Below are 8,484 nucleotides of genomic sequence, written 5' to 3'. Positions count from 1 at the left end.
CAGGAGACTATTAAACAATATTTCTTCATTATTGAGCTGAGGAGCTTAGAATGTGGGGGACAATTTGCCTGGAGTTGGGTCTCAGCGTTGGGTCAGTCTGGGGGTATGCTCCTTGGCTTTCGGGATGACTTTGAGGTGGGGACCTGGAGGAAGGGGAACTTCTTCATCAACACATACATTTTCCAAAGGAATAATCGGTTTAAATGGTGCTTTATTCTAGTTTATGGGCCGGCTGATCATTCCAGGACTGGGGAATTCCTGGTGGAGCTCCAACATGAGGTTGAGGGTTGGCCTCTTCCAGTCGTGATGGGTGGTGACTTCAAGCTCAGTAGGTGTTCGGAAGATAAGAGCAATGAGGTCGTGAATTGGCCAAGGGTGCGCCGCTTCAACGCCGCCATTGCGGCTATGTCACTTCGGGAGCTAAACCGAGCAAGGGCTAGGTTTACATGGACCAACAACCAACTGAATCCTATTCGCTCAGTGTTGGATAGGGTCTTCGTCTCCCTGCTTGGGAGCAGAAATTCCCTTTGTGTTTGCTAACTGCGATCACGAGGATTGGCTCGGAGCACAACTCTTTGGTCCTTGACAATGGTGAGGATGGGCTCATTCAAAAACCACGTTTCTTCTTTGAAACCTGGTGGCTTGGTGTTGCTGGCTTCAATGACCTGGTGTCTGGAAAGATCAGGCTTTCATCATCGAGAGGGACCTCATCGATGTAGCATTGAGGTTTGGCAGTGTATCTCACGAGGTTTACGCCAATTCCTTAGGGGTTGGGGGGCCAACATGAGGAAACAACAGTGCCAGGCCAAGGAGGACCTTTTGCACCAGATCCAGGACCTAGACGCTTTAGCCAATGCCACAGGCTTGGATGAGGATGGTTGGTCGCTGAGATACTTCCTAGAGGACCAGATTGTTCACCTTAATGGTGTGGAGGAGGAATATTGGCGCCAACGATCTCGCCTAAAGTGGACTCTGTAGGGGGCGCCTGTTGGAGATATGCCCAAGAGGCAATAATAAAAGTGGTTATTATATATCTTTATGTTTATGATAAATGTTTATATACCATGCTATAATTGTATTAACCGAAACATTGATACATGTGTGTTATGTAAACAAACAAATGAGTCCCTAGTAAGCCTCTTAACTAGCTTGTTGATTAATAGATGATTAATTTCATAATCATGAACATTGGATGTTATTAATGACAAGGTTATATTATTATATGAATGATGTAATGGACACACCCAATTAGGCGTAGCATAAGATCACATCATTAAGTTATTTGCTATAAGCTTTCGATACATAGTTACCTAGTCCTTATGACCATGAGATCATGTAAATCACTTATGCTGGAAAGGTACTTTGATTACATCAAACGCCACTGCATAAATGGGTGGTTATAAAGGTGGGATTAAGTATCCGGAAAGTATGAGTTGAGGCATATGGATCAACAGTGGGATTTGTCCATCCCGATGACGGATAGATATACTCTGGGCCCTCTCGGTGGAATGTCGTCTAATGTCCTGCAAGCATATGAATAAGTTCATAAGAGACCACATACCATGGTACGAGTAAAGAGTACTTGTCAGGAGACGAGGTTGAACAAGGTATAGAGTGATACCGATGATCAAACCTCGGACAAGTAAAATATCGCGTGACAAAGGGAATTGGTATCGTATGTAAATGGTTCATTCGATCACTAAGTCATCGTTCAATATGTGGGAGCCATTATGGATCTCCAGATCCCGCTATTGGTTATTGGTCGGAGTGAGTACTCAACCATGTCCGCATAGTTCGCGAACCGTAGGGTGACACTCTTAAAGTTGGATGTTGAAATAGTAGAACTTGAATATGGAATGGAGTTCGAATATTTGTTCGAAGTCCCGGATGAGATCCCGGACATCACGAGGAGTTCCGGAATGGTCCGGAGAATAAGATTCATATATAGGAAGTCATTTTATGTGATTTAAAATGATCCGGAAGGTTCTATGGAAGGTTCTAGAAGGTTCTAGAAAAGTCCGGAAGAAACCACTAAGGAAGGCGGAGTCCCGGAGGGACTCCACCTCCCATGGCCGGCCAACCCTAAAGGGGAGGAGTCCCAAGTGGACTCCCCTATGGGGGTCGGCCACCCCCCCACATGGAAGGGGGGAATCCCACCCAAGTGGGATTCCCACCTTGGGTACGTTTCCCTATCACATGGAAGGTTTTTGGTTCGGGTCTTATTCGGAGACTTGTAGTCCAACACTTGGGGCTTCCACCTATATAATGAGGGGCCAAGGGGAGGGGGCCGGCCACCCAAAGACCACAAGGTGGCCGCACCCCTTAGTGGCCGGCGCCCCCCTCTCCCAAACCCTAGCGGCCCTCTCTCCTCCACCACATCCCGCACGCTTAGCGAAGCTCCGCCGGATTTCTCCACCACCACCGACACCACGCCGTCGTGTTGTCGGATTCAAGAGGAGCTACTACTTCCGCTGCCCGCTGGAACGGGGAGGTGGACGTCGTCTTCATCAACAACCGAACGTGTGACCGAGTACGGAGGTGCTGCCCGTTCGTGGCGCCGTGATCAAGATCTTCTACGCGCTTTTGCAAGTGGCAAGTGATCGTCTACCGCAGCAACAAGAGCCTCATCTTGTAGGCTTTGGAATCTCTTCAAGGGTGAGACTTGATAATCCCATCGTTGCTACCGTCTTCTAGATTGCATCTTGGCTTGGATTTCGTGTTCGCGGTAGGAAATTTTTTGTTTTCTATGCTACGTTATCCTACAGTGGTATCAGAGCCGTGTCTATGCATAGATGGTTGCACGAGTCGAACACAATGGTTTTGTGGGCGTTGATGCTTTTGTTATCTTTAGTTTGAGTACTTTGCATCTTTGTGGCATAGTGGGATGAAGCGGCTCGGGCTAACTTTACATGACCGCGTTCATGAGATTTGCTCCACGCTCGACATGCAACTTGTATTGCATAAGTGGCTTTGCGGGTGTCTGTCTCTCCTACTATAGTGAAGATTCAATTTACTCTTCTATTGACAACACTAGTATCACCGTTGTGGTTCATGTTCGTAGGTAGATTGGATCTTACTCGAAAACCCTAAACCACATAAAATATGCAAACCAAATTAGAGAACGTCTAACTTGTTTTTGCAGGGTTTGGTGATGTGATATGGCCATAATGTGATGATGACTATGTATGAGATGATCATTATTGTATTGTGGCAACCGGCAGGAGCCTTATGGTTGTCTTTAAATTTCATGTTGAGTAGTATTTCAAAGTAGTTGTAATAGTTGCTACATGGAGGACAATCATGAAGACGGCGCCATTGACCTTGGTGCTTCGCCGACGATGATGGAGATCATGCCCGTTGTTGATGGAGATCATGTCCGTGCTTTGGAGATGAAGATCAAAGGCGCAAAGACAAAAGGGCCATATCATATCACATATGAACTGCATGTGATGTTAATCCTTTTATGCATCTTATTTTGCTTAGATCGCGGCGGTAGCATTATAAGATGATCCCTCTCACTAAAATATCAAGATAATAAAGTGTTCATCCTTAGTAGCACCGTTGCCAAGACTTGTCGTTTCGAAGCATCTCGTGATGATCGGGTGTGATAGATTCAACAAGTGCATACAACGGGTGTAAGCCAGTTTTGCACATGCGGATACTAAGGTGGACTTGACAAGCCTAGCATGTACAGACATGGTCTCGGAACACGTGATACCGAAAGGTAGAGCATGAATCATATGATTGATATGATGAACACTTTGAGTGTTCGCCATTGAAGTTACATCTTGTCTCGTGATGATCGGACTTGGTGTGGTGGATTTGGTTCGTGTGATCACTAAGACAATGCGAGGGATATTGTTTTGAGTGGGAGTTCACCTAGTTTTTTAATTATGTTGAATTAAAAATTTGAACTCAATTTGTCATAAACATTAGTCTAAACTATTGCAAATATGTTGTAGATATGGCGTCCTCAATCAATTTTAACCAGTTCCTAGAGAAAGAAAAGCTTAAGAGCAACGGTAGCAACTTCACTGACTGGTTCCGTCATGTGAGGATCTTCCTCAATGGCGGAAATCTGCAATATGTGCTTGATGCACCGCTAGGTGACCCTCCTGCAGAAACTGAAACCGATGAAGTAAAGAATGTTTACGCGACTCGGAAAACTCGGTACTCTCAAGTTCGAGTGTGCCATCCTATGCGATGCAGAAGCCGATCTTCAAAAACGTTTTGAGCACCACGATCCACATGAGTTAATCAATGAGTTGAAGACTATCTTTGAAACTCATGCGGCCGTGGAATGCTATGAAGCATCGAAACACTTCTTCAGCTGCATGATGGAAGAAGGCAGCTCCGTTAGTGAGCACATGCTTGCCATGACCGGGCATGCGAAGAAACTCAGTGACTTGGGAATAGTGATTCCTAACACACTGGGGATTAATCGTGTCCTTCAATCACTGCCACCTAGTTACAAGAACTTTGTGATGAACTACAATATGCAGAACATGAACAAAGAGTTACCTGAACTCTTCTCCATGCTAAAATCTGCTGAGATTAAGATCAAGAAAGAGCACCAAGTGTTGATGGTCAACAAGACCACCCGTTTCAAGAAACAGGGCAAGTCTAAGGGAAAATTCAAGAAGGGTGGCAAGAAAGCTGCCATGCCTCCTGTGAAACCTAAGACTGGCCCTAAGCCTGATGCTGAGTGCTATTACTGCAAGGAGAAGGGACACTGGAAGCGTAATTGCTCCAAGTATTTGGCGGATCTGAAGAGCGGCCTTGTCAAGAAGAAGAAAGAAGGTATATCTGATATACATGTTATAGATGTTTATCTTACTGGTTCTCGTACTAGTACCTGGGTATTTGATACTGGTTCGGTTGCTCATATTTGTAACTCGAAACAGGAACTAAAGAATAAATGAAGACTACTAAAGGATGAAGTGACGATGCGCGTTGGAAATGGATCCAAAGTCGATGTGATCGCTGTCGGCACACTTCCTCTACATCTACCTTCGGGATTAGTTTTAAGCCACAATAATTGTTATTTTGTACTCGCGTTGAGCATGAACATTATATCTGGATCTTGTTTAATGCAAGACGGTTATTCATTCAAGTCTGAGAATAATGGTTGTTCTATTTTTATGAATAATATCTTTTATGGTCGAGCACCTGAAAAGAATGGCTTATTTCTGTTAGATCTCGATAGTAGTGATACACATATACATAACATTGATGCTAAACGAATTAAATTGAATGATAATTCTACTTATATGTGGCACTGTCGTCTTGGTCATATTGGAGTGAAACGCATGAAGAAACTCCATACCGATGGATTACTTGAATCACTTGACTTTGAGTCACTTGATAGATGCGAAGCATGTCTAATGGAAAAAATGACTAAAACTCCATTCTCTGGTATTATGGAGCGAGCTACTGACTTATTGGAAATCATACATACCGATGTGTGCGGACCAATGAGTGTAGCATCGCGCGGTGGTTATCGTCATGTTCTAACCTTCACAGATGATCTGAGTAGATATGGGTATATCTATTTCATGAAACATAAATCCAAAACTTTTGAGAACTTTAAGGAATTCCAAAGTGAAGTAGAAAATCAACGTAACAAGAAGATTAAATTTCTACGATCTGATCGCAGAGGTGAATATCTGAGTTATGAGTTTGGCATGCATTTAAAGAAATGCGGAATACTTTCACAATTGACACCGCCGGGAACACCACAACGAAACGGTGTGTCCGAACGTCGTAATCGAACTCTCTTAGATATGGTTCGTTCTATGATGTCTCTTACTGATTTGCCGTTATCATTTTGGAGTTATGCATTAGAGACAGCCGCATTCACTTTAAATAGAGCACCATCAAAATCCGTTGAAACGACACCGTATGAATTATGGTTTAATAAGAAACCTAAGCTGCCGTTCCTGAAAGTTTGGGGTTGCGAAGCCTATGTAAAAAAGTTACAACCGGACAAGCTAGAACCCAAAGCGGAGAAATGCGTCTTCATAGGATACCCTAAGGAAACTATAGGGTACACTTTCTATCACAGATCCGAAGGCAAGATCTTTGTTGCTAAGAACGGAACCTTTCTTGAGAAAGAATTTCTCACTAAAGAAGTGACTGGAAGAAAAGTAGAACTCGATGAGATTGAAGAATCTCTGCTCGTTGATCAGAGTAGCGCGATGCGGAAGATGTTCCTGTGCCGCCTACACCGGCAACAGAGAAAGCTAATGATAATGATCATGAAACTTCAAATGAGACAACTACTGAACCTCGCAGATCGACAAGGGAACGTGCCACTCCTGATTGGTATGATCCTTGTCTAAATGTCATGATTGTGGACAACAATGATGAAGACCCTGCGACATATGAAGAAGCGATGATGAGCCCAGAATTCCAACAAATGGCAAGAAGCCATGAAATCCGAAATGGGATCCATGTATGATAACAAAGTATGGACTTTGGTAGACTTACCTGATAGCCGAAAGGCTGTCGAGAATAAATGGATCTTCAAGAGAAAAACAGATGCTGATGGTAATATTACTGTCTATAAAGCTCGACTTGTCGCAAAGGGTTTCCGACAAATTCAAGGTGTTGACTACGATGAGACTTTCTCACCTGTAGCGAAGCTAAAATCTGTGAGGATTTTGTTAGCAATAGCTGCATTTTTCGATTATGAGATTTGGTAGATGGATGTCAAAACGGCGTTCCTCAATGGAGACATTGAGGAAGAGTTGTATATGGTACAACCCAAAGGTTTTGTCGATCCTAAAAATGCTGACAAAGTATGCAAACTTCAGCGTTCAATCTATGGACTGAAGCAAGCATCGAGAAGTTGGAACCGACGTTTTGATAAGGTGATCAAAGACTTCGGGTTTATACAGTGTCATGGAGAGGCCTGTATTTACAAGAAAGTGAGTGGGAGCTCTGTAGCATTCCTGATATTATATGTAGATGACATATTATTGATTGGGAATGATATAGAACTATTAAGCAGTGTAAAGGGCTATTTGAATAATAGTTTTTCAATGAAAGACCTTGGTGAAGCATCGTATATATTAGGCATCAAGATTTATAGAGATAGATCAAGACGTCTAATAGGGCTATCACAGAGTACATACCTGGACAAGATTCTAAAGAAGTTTAGAATGGACGAAAGTAAGAAAGGATTCTTACCTATGTTACCAGGCAAGGTCTTGAGTAAGACTCAAGGTCCGGCTACGGCAGAAGAAAGAGAAAGGATGAGTCAAATCCCCTATGCCTCGGCGATGGGCTCTATCATGTATGCCATGCTATGTACAAGATCGGATATAGCACATCGTTAGTTTGACTAGCAGATATCAAAGTGATCCGGGGAATGGAACATGGACAGCGGTCAAGAATATCCCAAGTACTTGAAAAGAACTAAGGATATGTTTCTTTGTTATGGAGGTGACCAAGAGCTCGTTGTAACAAGTTACACCGATGCAAGTTGGAACAACGATCCCGATGACTCTAAGTCACGGTGCAGGTACGTGTTTATATTGAATGGTGCTGCGATGGTGGGCAAGCTCGAAGCAATGCACGGTGGCGAAATCCTCAACAGAATCGGAGTACATAGCGGCTTCAGAGGCTTCATCAGAAGCGGTATGGATGAAGAGGTTCATTGTAGAGCTCGGTGTGGTTCCTAGTGCATTGGACCCACTAGTCATCTACTGTGACAACATGGGTGCCATCGCCAATGCACAAGAACCAAGGTCACACAAGAGGCTAAAGCATATCAAGCTGCGTTATCATTCGATTCGCGAGTATATCAAAGATGGAGAAGTAAAGATTTGCAAAGTACACACTGATCTGAATGTAGCAGATCCGTTGACTAAAGCTCTCCCTAGGGCAAAGCATGACCAACACCAGAATGCCATGGGTGTTAGGTACCTTACAATGTAATCTAGATTATTGACTCTAGTGCAAGTGGGAGACTGTTGGAGATATGCCCAAGAGGCAATAATAAAAGTGGTTATTATATATCTTTATGTTTATGATAAATGTTTATATACCATGCTATAATTGTATTAACCGAAACATTGATACATGTGTGTTATGTAAACAAACAAATGAGTCCCTAGTAAGCCTCTTAACTAGCTTGTTGATTAATAGATGATTAGTTTCATAATCATGAACATTGGATGTTATTAATGACAAGGTTATATCATTATATGAATGATGTAATGGACACACCCAATTAAGCGTAGCATAAGATCACGTCATTAAGTTATTTGCTATAAGCTTTCGATACATAGTTACCTAGTCCTTATGACCATGAGATCATGTAAATCACTTATGCTGGAAAGGTACTTTGATTACATCAAACGCCACTGCGTAAATGGGTGGTTATAAAGGTGGGATTAAGTATCCGGAAAGTATGAGTTGAGGCATATGGATCAACAGTGGGATTTGTCCATCCCGATGACGGATAGATATACTCTGGGC

The sequence above is a fragment of the Lolium perenne genome, chromosome 3 (genome assembly GCF_019359855.2).
Source record: "Lolium perenne isolate Kyuss_39 chromosome 3, Kyuss_2.0, whole genome shotgun sequence".
Classification (NCBI taxonomy): Eukaryota; Viridiplantae; Streptophyta; class Magnoliopsida; order Poales; family Poaceae; genus Lolium; species Lolium perenne.
This window is presented reverse-complemented; position numbering follows the sequence as displayed.